This window comes from Bombina bombina, chromosome 3, assembly GCF_027579735.1.
Source record: "Bombina bombina isolate aBomBom1 chromosome 3, aBomBom1.pri, whole genome shotgun sequence".
Lineage (NCBI taxonomy): Eukaryota > Metazoa > Chordata > Amphibia > Anura > Bombinatoridae > Bombina > Bombina bombina.
In genome coordinates, this window is record NC_069501.1 from 811,402,695 (window position 1) to 811,430,387 (window position 27,693).

Sequence of the window (27,693 nt, forward strand, 5' to 3'; positions counted from 1 at the left end):
ATATATATATATATATATATATATATATATATATATATATATATATATATATATACACATAATTAGACATATATATATTCCATTCAAATACCTTGTCATATACCATATACAGGTATACCCCGCTCATACAGCGGGTTAGGGACCGGAGCCCCGCTGTAAAGTGAAAACCGCCTTAAAGTGAAACAAGGCAGTTTTAGCTTTGTTTTAAATGTTTAAAATCTTGAAAACATGTTTGAACTAACATATATTAGGGGTGCAATAGTGCTACATTTAGTTTAACACTAGCACAGCTCAGTATTCAATTAGTATTCAATAAATACTGTACCTGTAAAATAGTGACAATTACTGTAGTAAAATTTGCCAGACTATAGCACTGAGACACAGATTGCACTTCAATGTTGTTAACAGAGTGAACTAAGCATAACAAAATGGTGCCATTCACTTTTCTCGCAATCTCACGATAATTACAGCACTGTTTCAAAATCCTTTGTTCAACTTCAGCTCCACAAAGCGCTGTATTAGCGAATCGCTGTAAAGTGAAGCGCTGTAACGTGAGGTGTAGCTGTACATTTTAACCCTAAAATATTAACATTTGTATGAATATTCTTATTAGAAAGTGTATATAAGAGTGTTACACTTTATTTTAATTGTATTAATGTTGTGTTTGGTGCATTTTTTTTGCACTTACACCTTACCAGAGGATTTCACTCACGCTAACCTGATAAGAGTAAATTTTGTTTCAACGTGTAATACACACGCAGGTCATGACTATGATATTGGTGATTGCGACCCTTGCTAACTATAGCGTGCTACCTGTAATCTTGCCCACATTTTTTTAATGAAAACACTCAACTAATATGCATCTCTATGTTAAAGCCCTTTGCAACCCTTTTTTTTTTACTCTAACACCTGAAACCTCATATCTTTGAGCCCTTACAACTTTTTTTTGCATTTAAAAAAAAATAATAATTTTAATTAGTTGGTGTTACGTGATGTGCAGTGAGCTCAGATGCTCTTGAGGCACTGGGTATGATACCCAATGAGAAACACACACATACACACACACATACATATATATCACCGTATTTAGAAATTAAAGGGACATTATAGTTGACAAACTACATACTCTTTCTGTACAGCATGCAGTATTAAGACTAGTGACTTGCATCGCTACATGTTTAACCCTTGCCACCACTAAAGAACCCCAGGTGCCCCCCCCAAAAAAAAATTACCTTTAAGAAGTCTTCACTTTTTACCCTTCTAACTCAAAAGGTCCCAATATAAAAGTGTTCAGAAAACTGCTCTTAAGAGACTTTGAAGAGAATATTGGTAACTATAAAAATCCAAATAAAACCAAACACAATTTAAATAAAAGTGAAATGCAGATATTAAAATCTTTACAGAAAAGGGAAGACATTGTGATAAAAGGGGCGGACAAAGGGGGAGGAGTTGTCATTATGAGTAAAGAATTATATCTACAGGAAATCAATCAGATCCTGGATGATAGATGTACATAAGAGTTATTAAAAAGCAATCCTAAAGCTGGTTATTATGATGAATTCTTGAGATTATTAAAAAGAGCCCACAACAAACAACTAATCTCTCAACAAGTTTTTTTAATTTTTGTTAGTAAGTAATTCAATAACGCCCATTTTTTTACTTTTTACTAAAACTGCATAAAGACCCCATAAATCCACTAGAACGCTTCATCATTAGTGGCATAAATTCACTCACTTCAAATTTATCCTCATTTATAGATTATTATTTACAGAATTATGCACAGCAGGCAAGATCATATTTGAAAGACACTACACATATTTTAAAGATTCTGAAAGAGGTTGAATGGAAAGATAGCTTCACATGGCTATCATTGGATGTTACCTCTTTATATTCAGTAATAGAACATAAAAAAAAGGCTTGGAAGCTATTAAATGGAGAATCAAAAGATTCTGATTTAAGCTCCAATATGTTAGATTTTTTTATTATACGCTATTATTTTAATTTTAACACAATTTTTTTTCTGGTTTAATGGTAAATATTATTTACAGGTTTGCTGTACTGCCATGGGCACCAAGTTTGCACCAAGTTACGCGAATATCTTTATGGGTTTTTTTTTTTTTAATCCAATTTTATTTGGGAAAACAACCCATTTGTTTATGCAAACTTGGTGCTCTGGCATCACTATATCGACAATGTGATTTGTATCTGGAATGGAGATATAGAGAAAATTGGGGAATTTATCGCATTCATAAATTCAAATGAGTTGTCTTTAAAATGTAGTCCTAATATTAACATCACCCTAGTTAAAAAGCAATACCCACACATATTACTTAGCATCAGGCAGCTCTAAGAAAGGCGGAGTGGGTATTTTTATTCGAAGATCGATCCCTTTCCGACCTACTGAGGTGTTGAAGGACCCTAATGGCTCATACCTGCTGTTAGTGGGAACACTATATAACTCGTACATCACAATAGCTAATGTATACCTGCCAAACCAAGGGCAACACATAGTGTTTAAGCAGCTGACACAGTTACTACTGGAGCATACAAGAGGCATACTGTTTGTAGCGGGAGACTTTAATCTCCCACTAGATCCCTCTAACGACACCTCGACAGGAACTACGAGTATACCGCAGAAAGTAATTAAAACTATCAATGCGCAGCTTCGCTCATTAAGATTACATGATGTGTGGAGGTCAATACATCCAGAAACTCGTGATTACACCTTTTATTCGCACCCACACCACGTCTACACTAGGATAGATTACTTAATAACAGATCAGCTGGGTCTTTCCTTAGTGAACGGCTCCAACATGCTGCCAATCACATGGTCAGACCATGCCCCAGTCCAATGCACGCTAGAATGGCCAGACATACCCACACGGCCCCACATGTGGAGACTCGACGAACATACACTAGATAACCCCCTACACAAGTTGGCAATTGACACAACACTGAAGCATTACTTCCGAGAGAATGCCCTAGATGCTCTACCCATCTCTACTACCTGGGAGGCGCATAAATGTGTGGCAAGGGGGGAGTTTATAAAACTCAAAGCCAGAGAGACCAAACAAAATAGGCAGTTCATGAACTCCTCACTGTCCCAGATTAGATATTGGGAGTCAGAATTAAAAAAGAACACCTCCTCCACTACAATATTAAAATCCCTGGCTGCAGTTAAAACTGAACTGAACAACCACCTTATTAAAGACTATCAAAGAAAGGCGTCAATTTTGCAACAAAAATACTTCGAAATGAGTGACAAAATAGGCCCCTCACTTGCTAAAGCACTAAAGCGTAAGCAACTAAGCACACACATTTACACACTGACAGATGCGACAGGCCGAACACAGAAGGACAGCGAGAAAATAGCAGAGACATTCCGACAGTATTATGAAACGCTTTACAACATAGACAACAGCAGCTCACAAACTGACATAGACAAATACCTAGAAGGCATTCACCTACCCACCCTCTCTCGAGAGGACACTGAATACCTAGATAGGCCGATTACTACTGAAGAAGTTAAGGCAGATATTAAAAATATGCCAAACGGGAAAAGCCCAGGACCAGACGGGCTAGGAGTAAAATACTTCAAAACATACACACACCACTTACTACACCCACTAACATCCCTTTTTAACTCTTTGCTACAGGAAGGAGGGTTTACAGACCGGATGTTAGAGGCTAATATAACTGTCCTCCCCAAACAGGGGAAAACTCCAGATAGGCCAGAGAATTTTCGCCCGATATCGCTCCTTAACGTAGATATAAAAATCTATGCTAAAGTATTAGCCAATAGAATTAATAAATTCCTCCCTGCCCTAATACACCCAGACCAAGTAGGGTTTGTACCAGGTAGAGAAGCACGAGATAACACACTAAAGGTGCTACAGCTGGTAACACATGCCCAACAACAAAGCACACCCCTAGCATTGGTCTCGACAGACGCCGAAAAGGCGTTCGACCGGGTACATTGGCCTTTCCTGAGAGCGGTCCTGACTAAAATGAAATTTAGTGAAACCTTCATAAGGCAAATATTCGCATTATACAAGAACCCCACTGCGAGAGTGAAGGTGAATGGCCTGTTATCTGATGGATTCTCCATCAGAAACGGAACCAGACAAGGGTGCCCCCTCTCGCCGCTCCTTTTCGCTATATCAATAGAGGTGCTGGCGCAAAAGATTAGAGAAGACACGCAGATCTCTGGGATACAGACCAGATCATGCATGCACAAGTTGGCCTTATACGCGGACGATGTCTTGCTGACACTGACCAACATAGAGACATCCCTCTCCAGAGCTCTAGATACCTTTAATGAATACGGGCAATTCTCTAATTTCCACCTTAATGTAGCAAAGTCAGAAATACTGAACATCACCTATGACATAGAGGAGCTAGACACAGCACTACGCAGTTGCCCACTGAAGCTACAAAAGGATAGGATGAGGTACCTGGGAATATATGTATCCCCGGATCCCCAGATTGTTTTCCAAGCCAATTACAAAAGACTAGAGACGGCGCTGGTAACAGATCTGTCCAGCTGGAAAAACAAGTCAATTTCCTGGGTAGGGAGGATCAACGTTGTAAAAATGAATGTGATCCCCAGACTGCTTTATTTGCTTCACACCACACCAATTCCACTTCCAGGGAATTACCTACAAAAATTGCAAAATTTATTTGAACAGTATATCTGGGCAGGGGTTAGACCCAGAGTAGCCAAGAAAACATTATACATGCCCAGGGACAAAGGTGGTCTGGGGGTCCCAAATATTCAAATCTACAAACAGGCGATCACACTAAGCAGACTACTGGACTGGTGCTTTAATGATACTAATAAACAGTGGGTTCGGCTGGATTGTGACATACTGGACACAAAAAATTCAGGCCTAGGAGCCTGGACCTTAGAGAACGACAGACACACAGCGATGACAAAATACCCCCTATTAGTGGACTTTTGCACAGTGTGGGATAAGATAACAAATACTACAACACACATATCTACCAAACCTTCACCACTGACACCCATATACCAAAATGCTGCACTGCCATGGAACCGCTCGGAAAATAGGATAACCTTTGACACACCCTTCAAGGACTGTACTATCATGTCACTGACTAATGGACATAAACTCAAAACTCTTTCAGACATTGTAGAAGAGAAGCCCGACATAGCCATGAACTGGTATTCACATATACAATTAAACCACTATCTCACGACGCATAGACATAGACACTGCCTAACCAGAACACTCACTACATTTGAGACTCTATGTATAAGAAACACACCAACAGCCCATGCAACCTCCTTGCTATATAAACTTCTCCTTATGGATGACGCACAAGCACTCCCCTCTTATACAAAGGCGTGGGAAAAGGAATGGCACACTGAGGTAGCACATGAAGATTGGCAGGTGGCCTTCCAAGTGACTAAAACAGCCTCAGTCTCCGCGAGAGTACAAGAATCTAGTTACAAATGTCTGGCGAGGTGGTATCTCACTCCCAGCAGGTTGCAGCAGATTTACAAACAGGCCTCTGGCAAATGCTGGAGGGACTGCGGGGCAGCGGGTACACCAACACATATCTGGTGGGACTGTCCTAGACTGGACAACTACTGGGTCAAAATACTTAACCACATGGAGCTAGTCCTGGGGAAATCTGTCCAAAACAGCCCAAAAACGCTGTTATACCTATCACTGCCCAAGTTAGCTTGCAAGGCGGAAAAGCCATTGCTGCTAATCATGCTGAACGGGGCTAAAATATTGATCCCCAAACACTGGAAATCCAGAGTTACACCCACCTTTGCGGAATGGCAGAAACAAGTAGACACACTGATACATCTAGAAAGATACCACCATGTCCAACAAGGTACTGTAGACACACACGAGATAATGCTAGAACGATGGGCAACACATAGACAACGAACAGAGTAGGTTATTCTGACCGATAGCATTACTACCCCGACTCCCCTTGGAGCTTACTGCAGGTGAGAACTGTACAATGCCAGCCAATAGATATGCTAGTAATTTGTGATCATTTTAAATATGTTTTCTCTGTCAATGCAGTTGATGTACCTTTTGTTCTTTTGTTTTCCCTTGGACCCTAATAACCTACATTGAGCCAGTAATGGCAGAAGAGTAACAGGCTCAGTGCACCTTTGACCTTTCGGGACTTTAATTATAAAAAAGTGCACTGAGTATGCATTATGATCCCCTCAGACTTTCTGTAATACAGGACATGTGTAAACCACTATATCCCTGATAACCCTAGAGGGATTGACTCTTGGGTGCGCATCATGACTTGAACTGTTATGTTATTATGTTTTCCTCCCTGAATGTACCAGGAAAAAAAAAAAGAGGTTTCACCTATTTATGGTCAACTATACCTTTGATGTAATTGATCATTCCTGCTTATACTTTTGTTGTATCACATGAATATTATTGGAAGGTTAGTTTTATCCTAATGTTATAACCAGTGTATATTCACTTACTTATGTATCGTACTATTGTGATCTTTGAATGATTCGCACACCTGCTTCTAATGTGAAAGGTCATATGTTGTTTTTTCTTTGTTATTTACAAAACCTCAATAAAAACTATAATAAAAAAAAAAAAAAAAAAAAAAAAAAAGCAATACCCAAAAGCCAATTTCATAGATTACGCCACAATTGTAGTAAATCAGAAAACTACAAAGAATAGGTTTGTAGAGAAAGGGTATAAAGAAGATTTAGTGGAGGCTGATAGATAAACAATTCAAAATACCAACAGGGAAGCATTGCTGGCTAACAAATTCTATCCTTACTAATGTTTCTAAGTATTTAGATAGGATTTTAAGACATTTTGCCACACAGTCTATGTCATACAGTGAAAAAAAAATACAGAAAAATTGATTATGTTTTCATTAGATGTTACATCTTTATATACATCAATTACACATGAGAGTGGTATGGGTGCTATGAGACAGGTTATTTCTACAGGCAAGAAATTTACTGAGTTACAATGTGAATTTATTCTTGAACTATTATAGTTGGTGTTATACTGCAATTACTTCCTTTTTCAGGATCAATTTTACATTCAATGCCAGGGAACTGCAATGGAGTCTAATGTCGCCCCCACATATGCCAATGTCTTCATGAATGTCTATGAAGAGAGGTTTGTATACACTCATAGAGCTTTCCTACAATATGGAATATGCTGGTTTAGATATATAGATGACATTTTTGGCATATGGGGGGGCGACATTGACTCCTTGCTTGAATTTGTGGCTGATTTAAATATTTCCACCAGACACATCAAACTGAAGTTAGTAAGTAGTAAGGAATCTATTGATGTTCTCGATACTACTATATATAAAAAAACAGTTTGTTAAAATATGAGAGTGCTCACTATCCTCCCTTAATCAATAGTCTCCCTAGGAGCCAACTACTACGAGTAAAGAAGATTGTGTCTGATAAGGAATTAGCACATACTAGACTAAAAGAGATGGGAGAGCTGTTTCTACAGAGAGGTTATCCTAAGCCTCTTATTGAGCAACAGATTAAAGAGATTGATGTTATATCTAGACAATCTATTCTAAAGGGTGACTATAAAAAGAGTAAAGAAAAACATGACAATAAGTGGATGATTTTTGTGTCCCAGTACAGTCCTTTAAGTGACAAAATTGTTAAGATTATTAAAAAAAACACTGGTCTATTCTAAGTGATTTGAACCCTAATATTGCTGAATTTCAGGAGGTTCCTATGCCTGCCTTTAGACGGTGTAGAAATATAAAAGATGTTCTGGTTAAAGTAGATGTTGGTTCAAATAAGAGAAAAACTCAGACTTTTTGTCTACCCCTAGGGTTGGATGTTTTCCTTGTTTAGGATGTTGCAATTGCAATAACATTATTAAGGGTGAATTTTTGTACATCCTATAAAAGGGAGAAAGTTTCAAATTCCAGGTGTTTTTACTTGCAATTCTGAATATATTGTATACCTTATTAAATGCCCCTGTTCCAAAATTTATATTGGAGTCCACTAGAAGGGTTAGAGACAGGATAAATGAACACAAATCAAATATACGTTGTGGCAATAGGGATGCCCCAGTCTCTAACCATTTCTTGCAGGCTGGACACAGTGTTTCCCAACTTAGGTATCAACTAATAGAACAAATCAAAAGGCCTAGGAGTGGTGAGGACAGACAAAAAATGTTGAAATGTGAGAAACATTCTGGATATACACTTTAGAGTCAATGATCCCCCTAGGTATGAATAAAGAAATAGACTGGAATGTTACATGTTGTGATTTCTGGTCATTTTACCTTTTTGATAGAATTTCTCTAATTGTTTTTCTAATTTTTGCTCTTGATACTAACTTATTAGGTTGTGATGCTCACATTAGGTTTTATCTCACATGATTAAGGTCAGTTAGACCGAAACATCGTGCTGTTGTATCTTTTGATGTCCCAATAAAAGAAAATTTTGAATTGCCTTCATTATGGTGCTGTTCCTACTTTGGATTTATACTTCTAGTTAAGGTGTTGGCAGGACCTTTGGAACGTGAACACCTTGTTTGCAGATTGGTGCTGAGCCCATTGACTTGTTTTTTGACATATTGACTCTCTGGGCTACGTGCACTCTTTATCTGCTTGGATTAACACATTGTTATAAAAATGGAGAACAATGAGACTGAACCTAAGACTTTCACTTATAGTGGCCTAGAAGCTGGCTCTAGGACCTTTCTACAGACCCCACCGACAGAGAACTCATCTAAAGAATATGAAAAATTAGCCAAGAAGAATTTGACATACGAATTACATGCCACTACCCTGGCGGAGTATCACCGGGTCCGGCATATACCTAGAGGCCTGCGCATGAATGTAAGACCCACTCTCATGCGTGAAAACAAAGAGTATTGTGACAAATTTACCTATGTGCTTAATAAATGCTCTTTTGACTTACTGGTATTGACGGTTGAGTATATGCAATGGGACATGGATGCTCAGAGAAAAGAGCTGACGCGTTTGGAGGGTACCCTGAGGTCCTTGCTATCGACGGAGGATTTGGACAAGCTGCTGACATCTGTAAAACAACGATTGCAGAGTTAAAATCAATGATAGAGATCAGGAAAAGGCAGAAGTTCCACAGGGACGAAGAGGATTAGCGGAATGATAATGTGTACCGCTGGACGAAGGATCCCCATGATGACAGGCAGAAACCTGCAAACTGGCGTAGACAATGTCGCACACGTGATGGTAACGTAAGCCCCTCGTCATCAACCAACGACTCCTCGGGGGACTCAGAAGAAAGCGGAGGAGAGGTGGCTGCAAGCATCGCTTGAGGCAAGATGGATTCAGGATTGAAAGATCCCAAAACGCAGAGGGTGACCCGCAGCAGGAACAGCCGGAATTAGCGGTGAATATCTCTAGTTATACCCTAACGGACAGTGAAAAAGATGTATTGCAGAGGGGACTTTCTTTTTGCCCGGTTATGAGATGTGACTTTTTTGCTTTACAGAGTGATTTACATGCCTTTTTTAGAAATATAAAGCTGAAGGCTCATTTCTCTAATATAACTAATACAACTGTTAAATTGATGGAGGAGGGTAACTCGCAATTGGTAAATGATGTTTTATCACTTAAATCATTTGATCTGAGAAAAAATGAGTTCATTTACACCCAGCACCCAGAACAGTAGCATTGAAACATTTATGCAGTTGGTACTCAAAGATGTTGATTTATTGAAATGTAGAAATAGTGGATTCTCTGTATATAATAAGAAGGCTCAGAAAAAAAGAAGAGGGGTTAGCATTATCTAATTTGAAAACCAATAAAGCTATTTTTTGTAAGCCTGCCAATAAGGGCGGAACTACAGTAGTTTTAGATAGGTCATACTACATTAAAAAAATAGAAATGCAACTTCAAGATCAAGGAGTTTACAAACCAGTGAATTATGATCCTTCTGCTGTGAGTAAAGGAGGACTTGTAAATTGTATCGATAGGGCAATGTGTAATGGACTGATCACTTTAAAAGAACAGAAATTCTTAATACCAGATGTTTTCTATATACCAGTGATTTATACTTTGCCCAAGATACACAAGAACAAACAGACCCCTATTGTGGCTCGCACCAATTCTATCCTTACTAATGTTTCTAAGTATTTAGATAGGATTTTGAGACCTTTTGCCACACAGTCTATGTCATACATTAAGGATACGGGTGACTTTATAGAGAAACTGGAATCACATGAATTACAGAGTGACAAATTGATTATGTTTTCATTAGATGTTACATCTTTATATACATCAATTACACATGAGAGTGGTATGGGTGCTACGAACAAGGTTATTTCTACAGGCAAGAAATTTACTGAGTTACAATGTGAATTTATTCTTGAACTATTATAGTTGGTGTTATACTGCAATTACTTCCTTTTTCAGGATTGATTTTACATTCAATTCCAGGGAACAGCAATGGGGTCTAATGTCGCCCCCACATATGCCAATGTCTTCATGAATGTCTATGAAGAGAGGTTTGTATACACTCATAGAGCTTTCCTACAATATCAAATATGCTGGTTTAGATATATAGATGACTTTTTGGCATATGGGGGGGGCGACATTGACTCCTTGCTTGAATTTGTGGCTGATTTAAATATTTCCACCAGACACATCAAACTGAAGTTAGTAAGTAGTGAGGATTCTATTGATTTTCTCGATACTACTATATATATAAAAAAGATGGGAGACTACAAGTGGATCTATATAGGAAGGATAGCGATAGGAACAGTTTGTTAAAATATGAGAGTGCTCACTATCCTCCCTTGATCAATATTCTCTCTAGGAGCCAACTACTACGAGTAAAGAAGATTGTGTCTGATAAGGAATTAGCACATACTAGACTAAAAGAGATGGGAGAGCTGTTTCTACAGAGAGGTTATCCTAAGCCTCTTATTGAGCAACAGATTAAATAGATTGATGTTATATCTAGACAATCTATTCTAAAGGGTGACTATAAAAAGAGTAAAGAAAAACATGAGAATAAGCGGATGATTTTTGTGTCCCAGTATAGTCCTTTAAGTGACAAAATTGTTAAGATTATTAAAAAACACTGGTCTATTCTAAGTGATTTGAACCCTAATATTGCTGAATTTCAGGAGGTTCCTATGCCTGCCTATAGGCGGTGTAGAAATATAAAAGATGTTCTGGTTAAAGCAGATGTTGGTTCAAATAAGAGAAAAACTCAGACTTTTTTGTCTACCCCTAGGGTTGGATGTTTTCCTTGTTTATGATGTTGCAATTGCAATAACATTATTAAGGGTGAATTTTTGTACATCCTATAAAAGGGAGAAAGTTTCAAATTCCAGGTGTTTTTACTTGCAATTCTGAATATATTGTATACCTTATTAAATGCCCCTGTTCCAAAATTTATATTGGAGTCCACTAGAAGGGTTAGAGACAGGATAAATGAACACAACTTAGGTATCAAATAATATAACAAATCAAAAGGCCTAGGAGTGGTGAGGACAGACAAAAAATGTTGAAATGTAGAGAAACATTCTGGATCTACACTTTACAGTCAATAATCCCCCTAGGTATGAATAAAGAAATAGACTGGAATTTTACATTGTGATTTTTGGTCCTTTAACCTTTCTGATAGAACTTCTCTAATTGTTTTTCTAATTGTTGCTCTTGATACTAACTTATTAGGTTGTGATGCTTTGTATCTAATTATAATTTGTAGATAATTTGCTTAGTTTTTTAATATATATTTTTTAATATATATATATATCTATTGTATAAAATCTATTTGTATTGTTTCTGTAGGTTACTGACAAATAGAAGGGATGACCTTTTCTACCACTAGATGGACTTGTGAACTGTTCAGCTAATCACTGCTAAATGTTAAATGTACACCTGTAAAGGTAATAGTCTCCTCCCTATTTTGGTATAAAAGTATGTGGTTTGGGCCTTGTTTTATCTCACATGATTAAGGTCAGTTAGACCAAAACGTCGTGCTGTTGCATCTTTTGATGTTCCAATAAAAGAACATTTTGAATTGCCTTCATTATGGTGCTGTTCCTACTTTGGATTTATACTTCTGGTTAAGGTGTCGGCAGGACCTTTGGAACGTGCACCCCTTGTTTGCAGATTGGTGCTGAGCCCGTTGACTTGTTATTTGGCTAACAAAAATCACAAAGAAAAAAATATGGAAAATATGTTTCCATAGTTTGTAACCACATAAAGATTAACAAAATTATCAACAGACACTGGCACATCCTTGAAAAAGATGAGGTTCTTAAAACCATAATTCCTGACAGGCCAAAGGTCGTGTATAGGAAAACTAACTCTTTTAAAAACATCTTAGCACCCTCTTTAATCAATGGGGATGCAACCCAAACAACCTCATATCATTAATAACCTTGTGGGTTTCCACTAATGTGCAAGGCCTGCAACTATATAAAATACTCAATCAAGTCCTTTATATCGACAGTTACAGGGAAGCAATATAATATTAAGAATTTTATCACTTGTAAGATCACTAATGTGATCTACTTGCTGACCTGTAACTGTGGAATAAAGTATTTAGGCCAGACGTTGAGATTTTTAAAAACTAGGGTCTTGGAACACTTTAACAAGATTGCGAAAAAGAAAAAGGACCATGGAGTATCAATCCACTGTAACCAATGCAATACATTTAAGCCCAATATCAACTGGGTAGGGATTGAAAAGACTACAGTCATGGAGAGAAGGCAACATGGAATCTTTGCTGCTGAAAAGGAAAATGTGGTAGATATTTAACCTAAAAACTTATGGAGAATATGGGTTAAATAAGGACACTAAAGTTGCAGCCTTTCTGTAAACAACTACTGTATATCACATCCAAAATTATTTGTATGGCCTTTTTTTGAAGTTACGAGAGATTCTTATCTTGGTTGAGTTTATTGATCACTATTCTTAGGTATTATTTGCTCCCTTACATCAAGTAACGTCATCAGTGCTCAATGAATAGTGTCGGCTGAAGCTAGACATGTAGATGTTACTAGTGGTTATCTGTATGTTTCTAATTACACATGTCTTCTTTTACCTAAAGGTTTTAAGAATATCAGAAAAGATACAATGATAACAAATAATCAGGGTGCTCTTTTGTTTTTCTTTTGTTGTTGTTTTTTGTTTTGTGAAGGAATACGTTTGCCATATATTGGCAATGATGTTTAAAACTATGATTGATACGTATAAGATACTTTTAATTTCATATACTGATTTTCCACGATATAAATGTATAAGATGCTTAACCAGTTTTAATTCACACTTTTTCTTTTTCACTTTTGACAATAGCGCAATGTTTTCTCTGCACATATTAAGTATACAACTGGATTCCTGCTTATTGAACTCACTATTTACTTTTACACATGGTCATTGAAAAATCAAGATGTAAAATAAACACTGGTGATTGGTCCAATACGGCATGACAGCATCGTCACATGATCGGATGGACAAGCGGACCTGTTTGAGTTGGTTTCATCTGAGCTTACTCGTTTGAAAACTGAGAATTTTGGGTCTTTTTAACAGTTGTAATATAGTCACATGATAGGTATAGACCTACTTTAATTGGCCATTGTTATTTGCAATATTATGTGATGATACATTTCTATGCAATGTCCATTGACCTCACTAGAATTGTTAATGTAATGTAAACATACATATCATGTTTTGTAATGAAAGCATATACTCAAGCAATCCATATATAAAGATTAGGATTTATTATGAGAAATCAGTTGTTCTTTCGCAGCAGTTAACATTAACGCATACGGTCGTTTGTTATTAACCTAAGTTCTAATATGTGATTATTAAAAAATACACACTTTGAATGCTTTTAACTTTTTATTGAGAACATTTTATTTTATGTATAGAATGTAAGCCTCTTTTGGTTATATTGTGTCAAAAGACAACGTGACTCAGATTTTTTTACCCATTTTTGCACACTAGTTTTTTACTGGCATATATTTAATTGCATGATCTATTTTTACCTGACACCTCTTAATAAAACAGAATAGAAATAGGCTACAGCTCTGATGTGAGCTAGGTTAAGGTTGTTTGTTATGAATCTAAGTTCTAATATGGGATTATATAAAAAAAAAACACACCTTGGATGCGTTAATTTTTTATTGAGAACATTTTATTTTATACATAGGGGCCTATCTATCAGGCTCCGAACGGAGCTTGGTGGCCCGTGTTTCTGGCGAGTCTTAAGACTCGCCAGAAACAGCAGTTATGAAGCAGCGGTCATAAAGACCGCTGCTCCATAACCCTGATGAGGCGGACAGGAATCGCTGGAATTCAAGGTTGATTGACACCCCCGGGTTGATTGACACCCCCCGATTGGCCGTGAGTCTGCAGGGTGCGGTGTTGCACCAGCAGTTCACAAGAGCTGCTGGTGCAATGCTGAATACGGAGAGCGTATTGCTCTCCCCATTCAGCGATGTCTGTCGGACCTGATCCGCACTGTCGGATCAGGTCCGACAGACATATGATAAATAGGCCTCATAGACTGTAAGCCCCTTTTGTTATGATGTGTCAAAAGGCAAAGTGATTCAGATTTATTGGCATATTTTTGCACACTAGTTTTAATGGCATATTTGATTGCATGATCTGTCTTTACCTGACACCTCCTAACAATACAGGATAGAGATAGGTTACAGCTCTGATGTGAGCCAGACTCAGCACACCTGTGAATGGGTGTGGTCTGAGAAAGGCAGGCAGAGCTGATGGCTTTAAATATTGTGTACAGCATTTTACTAGGCTACTCCAACTCGCTTGATATATATTGATTTTATGCTCTTGAGAAAGGCTTGTTTTGCCGAAACCCGTTGAGCTATATTTTAATAAAATCGAAAGCTGCATCTGAAGATACCCTTGTGATGGTTTTAATAAAAGGCTGATTTAAAACTGAAATCCTGTCAGTATGACCTGTTTGTGCGCCTACCATTTTATTTGAAACGTGCTACACCATTGTGGGCTTTATATTTTGAAGGTGAAAGAAGGCAGGTTTCACAGAGGAAAAGAGCAGCTTGCATCCCCTGAGGTGACACAGCGCCGCCACATTTGATATTTCTTGTTTCTGGATACGGTCTGGGAGAACCGGGGCTGGCAGTGAGCATCTGAAGTAAGTGCTAACATAGCTTCATACTTTACTGCTATTTACATAGTAGAAGTACTGCACTGTTGGTCCTGAGTTGAAACTGCTGCTAATACATTCAGCAGTGCTAGTTACGCCGCTGAATCCCACTACTAGTGCTAATAATAATTGTATCAGTGTCAGTTTCCACTCAGGACCAGTGGTGTTGTGTGTGGCCTGAGTGGTACTTCTACTATGTGCTTAACACCTTTGCAGGGGGGCTAAACACATAGTGGTGCAGAGTCTTAAAATAGCATGCTTTAATAAATTAGAGTATGTTATTTTCTTGTTTCTTTTTTTACTTTATTGGCCATTTAATTTTACTATCTATGAAATTTCTGCTGAGTATCTGTGGGGTGCAGCGTTGCAGACACAAAGCTCCAAATCTGGTTCTAGGTTGATTCACAACACACATTGTTAAAAAAAAACTCAGACCTGCTCTCTCAGAGTGGGCCCCCCACCAGCCACACCTGTAGTTCCACCCCTGGCAGCGCCCCCACTAGAAATTTTTGGGACCATTACTATACAATTGTTTGGGGCCCCCCAAACACAGAAATACACATATAAACACAGACACACTCTCACACACATAGACACACTATTATACACTCACACAAACACAGACACACAGATATACCCTTATACAGTCACTTACACACACACAGATACACTCTTATACACTCACTTACACACACAAATACACTATTATACACTCACACAAACACACACACACAGATACACTCTTATACACTCACACACACATATACACTCTTATACACTAACTTACACACACACAGATACACTATTATACACTCTCACAAACACACACACACACACACTGATATACCCAATATACACTCACACAAACACACACAGATACACTCTTATACACTCACTAACACACACACACACACACACACACAGATACACTCTTATACACTCACAAACACAGATATACTCTTATACACTCACACACACATACACAGATACATTTTTATACACTCATACACTCACTCACAAGTACAAAAACAAATGACAGTTTTCCATACATATAAGATGTGCTAAACAGGGAAGGCCTGGAATAGAGGGTTTGAATAGGAGCTTATGATTACATATAGTGGCTGGGCAATACTTTAGCTTTTCAACAAGCAGCTGAGAATAAATGTATGTGTTATTATTTGTTTTTTATCTGATGGTCTTCACTTGTCATTTAAATACAGTAAAAAAAGTTTAATGTGTACAAAAGTGCAGCAATCCTGCCTGCAGAAGCTGCATAGAGCCTCTTGTATGATATATATACAGTATTTGTTTGTGGATGTGTGGTAGATGACAGGGATACGTTTCTAAGCAACTTATGATATACAAAATGGAGCTGCCCATACATATTTTCAAGGATGCACAATTTTTTAAAAGAAGCATTTATTAAACATGCACATGTGGAAAAAACAATACTCACATCTTAAACATTTAATTTTCTGAATTTTTGCTGCCTTAGATCCCATCTGTCCTAGTGGAATGAGTCATTCCAAATTCCACTAGGACAGATGGGATCTAAGGCAGCAGAAATTCAGAAAATTATAGGGCACACTATAGGTAAAAGTTAAAACACATGTTACGTGAAAAAAATTACACCATGCCTAGCCAATTACCAAATCCAGTAACTGCTGAAACAGTAAGTTTAGTAATGTAAGTAGTAAACTTAACTAACATCGTCGATCACCCAATAGTAACTATATATATGTATGTGTATATATATATATATATATACTACCCTTACCCAACAGATTCGAACCCCCAATACACTACTTCCCCCTACTTAAAGTCTTGCCCCCCTGCATATTCCACCGGTGCCGCTACCTACCTAGCCAACTAGTAGATTACGCTGGTAACCAGCGGCTAAATTAAAGCTCAGACTAGAGACAGTCAATCCACTCCTCAGTGTTCTCACACAGTCACTGAGTTTCCTCCACACCGGCTCATCACCCACACGTGGCTGCTCTCACTCCGCGCCTCTCTGTCAGTTTCTTCCCACCCGACGCCCAGACCTCCTTGATGACGTCACAAGAGAGCGCTGATTGGCTGGGCTCCCGAGGCTGCTTAGAGAGCAGCCACTATTGGGAGCGGTATGGGCCACAAACTAGAGACTTAAGCGTTAAGTGCCACTGGGTGGCAGTTTCTAGCGGCTCATTTGTTCTAATACATCCATATTGCCCTCAGGGAGGGGAGCTGAACGGCTCATAGCCTTTCCTTCCTTGTGCAAACTGGATGGATGGATGACGCTAGTTACGTTTTATTTACTTTGCAATTGCATTGTGGCAGCGGCGGGGGGGGTGGGGGGCCCTTGGTATATAAAAAAAAATATTTTAAAACTTAATTTTTTTTTTTTTATTAAAGATTGCCTCACCTTCCTCCTATGACTGCACGTCACTTATTGTAACTTTACTTTTAGATATAATTTTGATGTGTGTTGTGCTACTTTTTTGTCAACAGTTAACCAGAGCTCTATCCCGACATGCGGTAAATTTTATTCTGCTCAAGCAAACCCATTTACTTTCAACCTGTAATATGTTCTCTACTTCCGACGTGCACAAAGAGCCTTGATAACCTCTTATCTCTCACGTGCAACAGTTAGTGCTCCACTCGTAATCTAGCCCTTTATTGGGCTGTGTAATTTTATTATGTTTTTAATAAAAATGTGTTAATATTTGGAATAATTGCCAACCAGCAAAGCAATTGATGTGGGTGTAAAAGTTTATCTCACAATGTTTATGTATGGAAAGAAATAAACATTATAATAATAATTATGTATGCCCTTTAAGCCCAATTCACACTTAGAATGATAAAGATCTAAAACTGACTTATGAGCTATTTAAAGTTCATATACTTACCAGAAGTGCCCATAACTTGTAATATGAAAACATTTAAGTTTTCTCTACACTCTAGATTCCTTATCTCCAGCTCTTATTCTAACATTATAAACCCCCATCATTCTCACCCTCAGTTCTATGCTCACCCTAGCGCAGGGGTGTCCAAACTTTGCTCTCCAGAGGTTTTGGAACTACATTTCCCATGATGCTCAGCTAGATAAAATGCTGGCTGAGCATCATCGGAAATGTAGTTCCAAAACCTCTGGAGAGCAAAGTTTGGACACCCCTGCCCTAGCGGAATTTGGCTTTGCACATGCGCCCTAAGCCAGTTCTTATAGGGTTGATAAGTCATAATTACTGCTTGCTCCCCCTCCACAGATCACACTACCTAAGGTAAGACATTAACCACTATGTATGCAAAGAGCTCATAGTATTGTCCTCTCTTACCCTTTCATTTGAATTTGTGTATAGGTTGATAGATGTTTCAGTAGCATGGTATTGAGTGTAATACTGCTGCACTATAAAAGAACATTTTGCGCAGTTGTTAGAAATATAGAATACAAGTTCAGTTCCCCTTCACTTTGGTAGCCTGTGGTTGCATAACTTTATTTAAATTATGGAGAACGTAGTCAAAGAAGCACACACGCCTATGGTTAGAGGGGATTTGATGCATGCTGTGTGCCTCCTTCTGCTGCTTTTGGTTTGGAACCAACCGTGTGTGTAGAGTTTAATTTAAACTATGGAAAGAATACATTTAAAGAATACATTTAAAGAATACATTTAAAGAATACATTTAAAGAATACATTTAAAGAATACATTTAAAGAATACATTTTGAAAATGAACCTAATAAGAACATTTATAAAAGCAATGGATATTTTTTTATAACAGCAAATTTGCTTATAACATATTTTGTCTATTAAAAATACATATACATTAATGGAGAATAGTGTAGAAAAAAATTCATATTAGCTGATACAAGTAATAAGAATAAATACTAAGTTAAACAGAAATCATTTATAATAGAAATTGCCGTATTAAGTTGTTTTATCTCTTTGTGAAGTTCATTTCTAGATATAATCAGGTCAGTACTATTAAAGGATTGTAAATTTACTTTAATATAATGATTGTATATTAACCAAACAGGAAAACACAGAAAAATAGTGCATAAGTTCATTATTGCTTTCTTATTCAGCATATTAGTAGTACATTGGAGAACACTTAAGCTCCCATTTTTCTTTGGAATTTGGCAAGTACTGTAGAATGAGGTTCAAGTTTCACAAAGACAACTTTACAAGATTATAGCATATAATTAACTTACCACAATAGATATATGTTTGTACTTTGTGTTTGTCTTGTATCATAACTGAATATAAAAGAGAGTTGAAGAACAGTCATTTATATACTATGGGCCAGATTACAAGTTGAGCGCAAAATATTGCTTCTGCGAAAGCGATAATTGCGTTCAACTTAGTAATACAAATTGTGCGCTGATATTACAAGTTACACGTGAAGTGCAATGCGAATGCGACCTTGCTTTTGCATTGCATGGAAGCATTGCGCGCATGAGAGCGAGCTTCCATAGTCTCCAATGGGAGCTTTGTTTTTATGCTTTGAGATACGGCATGAGAACTAGCGAAGCAAAGGGGGTAAGTCGTGCAGCGATGGGCAGCAATTTTAAATATATATGTATACAAATATAAAGTCCAAAAAAGATTGCAATGACTGGGTTTGAAACAAAAAGTAGTTTGCTCGCGTGACGTTTCAGAATATTCACCCCTTCCTCAGACATATATATTTATGTTTTAATATGTGTGTATACACATATTAACATGTAAATATATATGTATATAAGCATATATATATATATATATATATATATATATATATATATATATATATACATATATAAAAAAAATAATAACACAGTTTAAGAACTAAGTTCCTCACTGATAATACCTGCACACACACAAAATATATACTTTAAAATTAAAAATTAAAATATGAATACAAAGTCAATGTGATAAGATAATTGACTTATCTGCAGTAAAATAAATATCATAGAGTCTTTTCCTCTTGTTAGAATTGATGATCCACGAGAAGTACTGGCTGCTTGACAAAGAACCCCTCAGATTAAAATCCAAGTCCAGTAGTAATGAATATCTAAAAAAATCAAGCACACAAAAGTACTTCTCACAGTTCAATAGATTTTAATACATTAAAACATTTTTTTTACAAAGATAAATTTCCCATACAGATCGGAACTCAAAAAAAGTCCTCAATCAAATGAGGTAAGGTGCAGGCACAGGTATATAAGTTAAAGATGTAACCCCTTTTGGCTTGTTATAGTCCAAAGTTCTTTTTCTTCAGGCTTACAAGATGTATCACAGGTAACGGAGTGCCACTACAAACAAATGTTTGCAAAAAAACACCAGATACCGAGCATCGACGTGAAGTAAGGTGAGTGTGGTCTAACGTGTTTCACGGAGGATTCACTTCATCAGAGGCTTACCTCATTTGATTGAGGACTCTTTTGTGAGTACCGATCTGTACCGGAAATTTATCTTTGTAAAAAATTGTTTTAATGTATTAAAATTTATTGCACTATGAGAAGTTCTTTTGTGCACTTGATTTTTTAGATATTCATATACAATATATATATATATATATATATATATATATATATATATATATATATATATATATATATATATATATATATATATATATATATATATATAAATATATATAAATATATATATATATTCACAGTATAATCACAGTCTCCATAGACTACAATGTAAAGGCACTTTTCAGTGCTGTTATTTTTCAAACACTCTACAGTCACCAACTTTAGCTCCCAAAAACCGTACAGTACAGTAATTAAAAATATAAATAAAAGATGATACAAATTTCAAAAAAGGATCTACACATTTGTTTTTTTTTTGGGGGGGTGGGGGGCAGTTGAGGCGCTATTAACAAAATCAACCAGAGATCTTTTGAGTGCAATTTGCTACCGAATTTGGGAGAATTTGCAGTTTTTGGGCTCACGATAAATTAGCGCTCCACTTGTAATCTAGCCCTATGTGTTGTGTTTTAATTTATGATGACTTTAAATATGCAGCTATGTTAATAAATTGCATAGTTAATTCAGAGATGCATAGTGAGAATGGGCATTTTATTTTGCATTTCAAAAACAACATTAATGCATTCCTCATTAAAAGATACAATACATTCATTAAAGGGATAGGAAAGAAAATAAAACTTGCATGACACAGTGCATCTCATTTTAAGACACTTTTAAACTCACTTCTATTTTCAGATTTACATTTTTCTTATGGTATCTTTTGTTGAAAAGAATATACAGGGAGTGCAGAATTATTAGGCAAGTTGTATTTTTGAGGATTAATTTTATTATTGAACAACAACCATGTTCTCAATGAACCCAAAAAACTCATTAATATCAAAGCTGAATAGTTTTGGAAGTAGTTTTTAGTTTGTTTTTAGTTATAGCTATTTTAGGGGGATATCTGTGTGTGCAGGTGACTATTACTGTGCATAATTATTAGGCAACTTAACAAAAAACAAATATATACCCATTTCAATTATTTATTTTTACCAGTGAAACCAATATAACATCTCAACAAATCAGTGACCAATATAGCCACCTTTCTTTGCAAGGACACTCAAAAGCCTGCCATCCATGGATTCTGTCAGTGTTTTGATCTGTTCACCATCAACATTGCGTGCAGCAGCAACCACAGCCTCCCAGACACTGTTCAGAGAGGTGTACTGTTTTCCCTCCTTGTAAATCTCACATTTGATGATGGACCACAGGTTCTCAATGGGGTTCAGATCAGGTGAACAAGGAGGCCATGTCATTAGATTTTCTTCTTTTATACCCTTTCTTGCCAGCCACGCTGTGGAGTACTTGGACACGTGTGATGGAGCATTGTCCTGCATGAAAATCATGTTTTTCTTGAAGGATGCAGACTTCTTCCTGTACCACTGCTTGAAGAAGGTGTCTTCCAGAAACTGGCAGTAGGACTGGGAGTTGAGCTTGACTCCATCCTCAACCCGAAAAGGCCCCACAAGCTCATCTTTGATGATACCACCCCAAACCAGTACTCCACCTCCACCTTGCTGGCATCTGAGTCGGACTGGAGCTCTCTGCCCTTTACCAATCCAGCCACGGGCCCATCCATCTGGCCCATCAAGACTCACTCTCATTTCATCAGTCCATAAAACCTTAGAAAAATCAGTCATGAGATATTTCTTGGCCCAGACTTGACGTTTCAGCTTGTGTGTCTTGTTCAGTGGTGGTCGTCTTTCAGCCTTTCTTACCTTGGCCATGTCTCTGAGTATTGCACACCTTGTGCTTTTGGGCACTCCAGTGATGTTGCAGCTCTGAAATATGGCCAAACTGGTGGCAAGTGGCATCTTGGCAGCTGCACGCTTGACTTTTCTCAGTTCATGGGCAGTTATTTTGCGCCTTGATTTTTCCACACGCTTCTTGCGACCCTGTTGACTATTTTGAATGAAACGCTTGATTGTTCGATGATCACGCTTCAGAAGCTTTGCAATTTTAAGAGTGCTGCATCCCTCTGCAAGATATCTCACTATTTTTGACTTTTCTGAGCCTGTCAAGTCCTTCTTTTGACCCATTTTGCCAAAGGAAAGGAAGTTGCCTAATAATTATGCACACCTGATATAGGGTGTTGATGTCATTAGACCACACCCCTTCTCATTACAGAGATGCACATCACCTAATATGCTTAATTGCTAGTAGGCTTTCGAGCCTATACAGCTTGGAGTAAGACAACATGCATAAAGAGGATGATGTGGTCAAAATACTAATTTGCCTAATAATTCTGCACTCCCTGTATACAAATCCTCATTTAGCAGGCAGCAGCAATGCACTACTGGGAGCTAACTGGTGATTGGTAGCTACGCACATTTGTCTCGTGTCATTGGCTCACCAGATGTGTTCGCTAGCTTTCAATCATTCATTGATGCTCTAGAGTGGACTTTAACCATTTTTTTCAATCCCTTAATATAAGCAATTGTGCAATACTAAAATGTTCTAACATTAGAGCGTTTTATTTGTGCACTTTTGTATCACTGTAAGAATGGTGAGACCTGTTTGGTATTTACATTCTCTCCAATTCCTATGTCCCTCTATAAACATATTTGCTATGAATTTTATAAAATAGTAAATTAATCTAGTAATTGCAGAGACTGTTTCAGTCCTAGTGTATCTAGGTGACTGTATTCTCAGTGCATGTCAAGCTGCTAAATATTATCAATATTTTTTATATAAAAATGAAAATGCATTGTTGTGAGTGCTGTTTAATTTTTATCAACGTCTGATTTTATTTAATTGGCATTATTTAAACAGTAAAATGTTCTTGTAATAGAAACCTAGCAAAGCATAACAGGACACTAAACTCAAAATACTTTGGGATGCATTTTCTTTTTTTATTTTGCCTGTTTTTCCTGTAATTTAAATCTGATTTTTTTTTTTACAATTTTATAGTTTATTGATATTAAATATTAAAGAGTACAATTAGAGGATATACAACATTATAACTACCGATTGTCATGCAGTGCACTCTTTAGACAACTAGTAAAAGAGAAATGATAACATCAAAGCGTCCATCATCAAGGAAGAAGACTGTGATCTTTCAGTTTTACCATCACTTAAATCTAAAGAAAGCAGTTATTCATATAAATTCTTGTAAGATTAATCATAACAACAAGAGAACAACTAGATAGAACCCAGGGAAAGTCGCTCACGAAATGCAAGGAAGTGTGAGAGATAGGATAGAAAAAACATAAAAAAATTACAAAAGGGTGTAAGATCAAAGAGGCAAGGAGGGGGGGGGGCACCACCCAGAGCTTTGTTGCTTATGCCCTCAGTATCTCAACCACAATTGGTATCTTTCCTCTTTTGTCCACACATTCCCTTAATAAGTTTCCAGAACATTTCTAATACTTGCCTGATAGATTCCCAATGAAACTTTTATATACTACAACTTCAATAAAAAAATATTTAAAAAAAAAAAATAAAAAAAAAAATAAGAATTCAACTCATTAAAGGGACGTAAAACCCAATTTTTCTTCTTTCATAATCTAGATAGAACATAAAATTTTAAACAACTTTCTAATTTACTTCTATTATCATATTTTCTTCATTTTTTGTTATACTTACAGTATTTGAAAAGCAGAAATGTAAGCTCAAGAGTGTGCACGTGCCTGCAGCACTATATAGCAGCAGTTTTGCAACAATTTTATACATTAGCAGTAACACTAGATGGCAGCACTATTTCCTGTCCTGTAGTGCTTCAGGCATGTACACGCTACCTACCTAGGTATCTCTTTAAAAATTGTATTCTCTATCTGAATAATGAAAGAATTTTTTTGGGCTAGATTACGAGTGGTGCTCTAACTGTTGCGCGATAGCGATAAGGGGTTTATCACTGCGATTTGTACTCGGCGGAAGCACAGCACGTATTACAAGTTGAAAGTAAACATGTTTGCTTGAGCGCAATTGGATTTAAGACGTCAGGATAGCGCAATTTCAGAGCTCTGGTAAACTGTTACGCTCACCAACAAAAACATTACACAAAACATATCAAAATTACATTTAAAAACATAGTTACACTCATAATAAATTATATAAAATATTGCTTTAAAAAGTTTTAAATGTTCAAAATATGAGGTGTTTGGAAAAAAAACGTTGCAAATACACACACACACACACACACCCACACCCACATATATATATATATATATATATATATATATATATATATTAAGAATAAATAGAACATATTCTTCTACGTGAAGAACATTGGAATCTGAAATATTCATATTTCATGTCGGGTTAGCGCACTTGAGAAAACAGGTTTGTGTGTGAGTGAAGGTGTTTTTTCAACTTTTCATGCTTCATTGAAGTCTATGGGGGAATACATTAGTGCGGTCACGATATTTGAAGTTGGGCTGCATGTGTCAGGTTAGTGCTCATGCAAAATCTTTTTACTTTCAACTTAACCCGACGCATGCAAAAAGCTTACTTTTAGTGAAGTTAACACATGAGCAATAAATAGGGCTCCACTTGTAATCTAGCCCTAAGTGTATAGTAACTGTATTCTTCAAGGGTCAGTGTATGATACTGGAAGTAGTTGTTTTTTGAAACTGCAGTGGTTCACAAATGATAGGGGTATGTTCAAAGGGGTATGTTCAATTTCTTACTTGTAATTTGTATCGTATTTGCATATTTGATGGTTTATGTTATATATAGCTTGTATTTACTACACTATACACTGTCTGAAGAAGACGTTAACGATCCCAAAACATCACAGGAGTGTTTGTTTGAACAATAAAGGATTTTGTTTGCTTCACAAATTCCAGTGAGTGCCGCTTCCCATTTATGACCACTGTGGGATCTTTTTCACTATTTTACATTTAAGCTGGACACCCTGGTTGCTGACCGGAATGTGAGAGTGCCTGCCTTTCCAATTTTTTATATTTTTTGGACAAGTGCACCCACCATTATTTAGTATTGGCCTACCCCCTTGTTAATTTCTTGTCCTGTTTATTGATGGATATGATTATGAGTGATGTTCCAGAACCACAGAATATAATAATAGCAGGAGCTTCTAACAATGAAACAGATGTGACATTACAAGGTACTTTTACCTAATCAGATGATGACGCACAGAGGATACGATTTGATCCACTGGACACTGAATTAGCAGGTGAGACTCCTAATTATTTGTACAACAAATTACTAAAATTGCAGAAAAGAGAGGTAGACTTAAAATTACATGGAAGCTATCTCTCTGAATATCACAGATGCACTTTAATACCCAGAGGCTTCCGTATAAAAAATTGGTCATAGAGGAAACCACTGCATTACTATCTCAGACTAAAATACAAACCAATACTTTGGAAGCCACACACTTTGGTACTCTAAGAGAAGACACCACAGAAAATTGGTTAGAAAAACTGAAAACACAGATATCTCATTACAGATCTGAAATTATTACATTTAAACAAAAAAAATGTATGTAGTCACTAACGATTATAAATATAAAGGAGTGTATAAATGGTTACTAGGACAACAAGAGAGACAGTTTAGACCTAGACGTTACAGAGCTAGACAAAACCTACCACTTTACAAACAGTAGACACCTCAGGTAATAGTTCTGACCCTGATAGCTCTAGCAGACCTCCCATACAACCCACGTCAAGGACTGATTCAAACACTGGTAATTTCCCACAAGGGATTACAACTAAGTAAAAAAACTTATGGAGAGAACAAGGCCGCACATAAGGAGGGGGAGGCACACGACACAGACCCCCAAGACGAAGATGAACACTAAAATAGTGATTAACTTAAGTTCCCATCAACTCTCCCCATTTGAAGAAAAACTCCTAAATAAGGGTCTAACTTTTGTACCCACCATGAAATCTAATGATTTTGACCTACTCATTGATATCAATAAATTTCAAAGAACATTGAAATTAAAATATTTTTTATGAAACAGAGTGACCAAGAAGATAATCCGCTAAAATCCAAGAGCACCTTCAATCCAGTTTCCAATAATCACAGCATTAAGACTTTTATTCACTTGAGTACTAAAGATCTGCAAGAATCCTCAACACAAAATAAGGATCCAATCTTCTATAATCTCAGCAAACTGGAAAAACAAGTATTGGACACATTAAAAAATTATTATAACCGACCAAGTCGGATTTATCCCAAATAGAGAGAGCGCAGACGCTTCCAGGCGGATACTAGACGTCCTCCATGTTGCAGACCGAGGAAACGCCCCCTTCCTGGCCCTGTCACTTGATGCTGAAAAAGCGTTTGACAGGGTCAGGTGGGAATTCTTGTGGGAAACTCTGAGTACCTTCCACTTCCCCACAACTTTTATATCTGCAGTGAAAGCCCTGTATAGTTGCCCGACGGCAACTGTGCGAGGTGTAGGGTTTCAATCCTCCAAATTCACTATAGCAAATGGTACCAGACAGGGATGTCCCCTGTCCCCCCTTCTATTTGCTTTAGCCATAGAGCCCTTAGCTCAATCTATCAGACTGGACCCCCGTACTTCAGGCCTCCTCATTGGATCTCATACCCATAAAATCTCCCTATATGCAGATGACATCACCCTCTTCTTAACGTCACCCGAAAAGTCCCTTCCAGCAGTCTTCACTATCCTAGATAGATTTGGTACCTTGAGCTTTTATAAGCTAAATGTAGCTAAAACTGACGCCCTCCCTCTAAACATCTCCACCAAAGCTCTTACCTCCCTTCAGCTGACATACCACTTCCATTGGAAATCTACGTCTCTCAGGATTTTAGGAGTTCATCTCAGTCCAGATCCTGTCAATACTATAACTCTGAATTATTTAGACAGGCTTCTAGAATTCAAACAACTCCTTGAGTCATGGGAGTTTCGGGAAATATCCTGGACCGGTCGCATCGCCGCGGTTAAGATGTCCCTCCTCCCCAAGGTCACATATCTCTTAAGATCCATCCCATATAATATCCCTAGGGCACTCCTTAACAGATTCCAAAGCTTAATTACTTCCTATGTGTGGAAGGACTGTAGACCCAGAACGTCAGGACGCACACTTGAAAAGCCGATCTCACAGGGCGGTTTAGC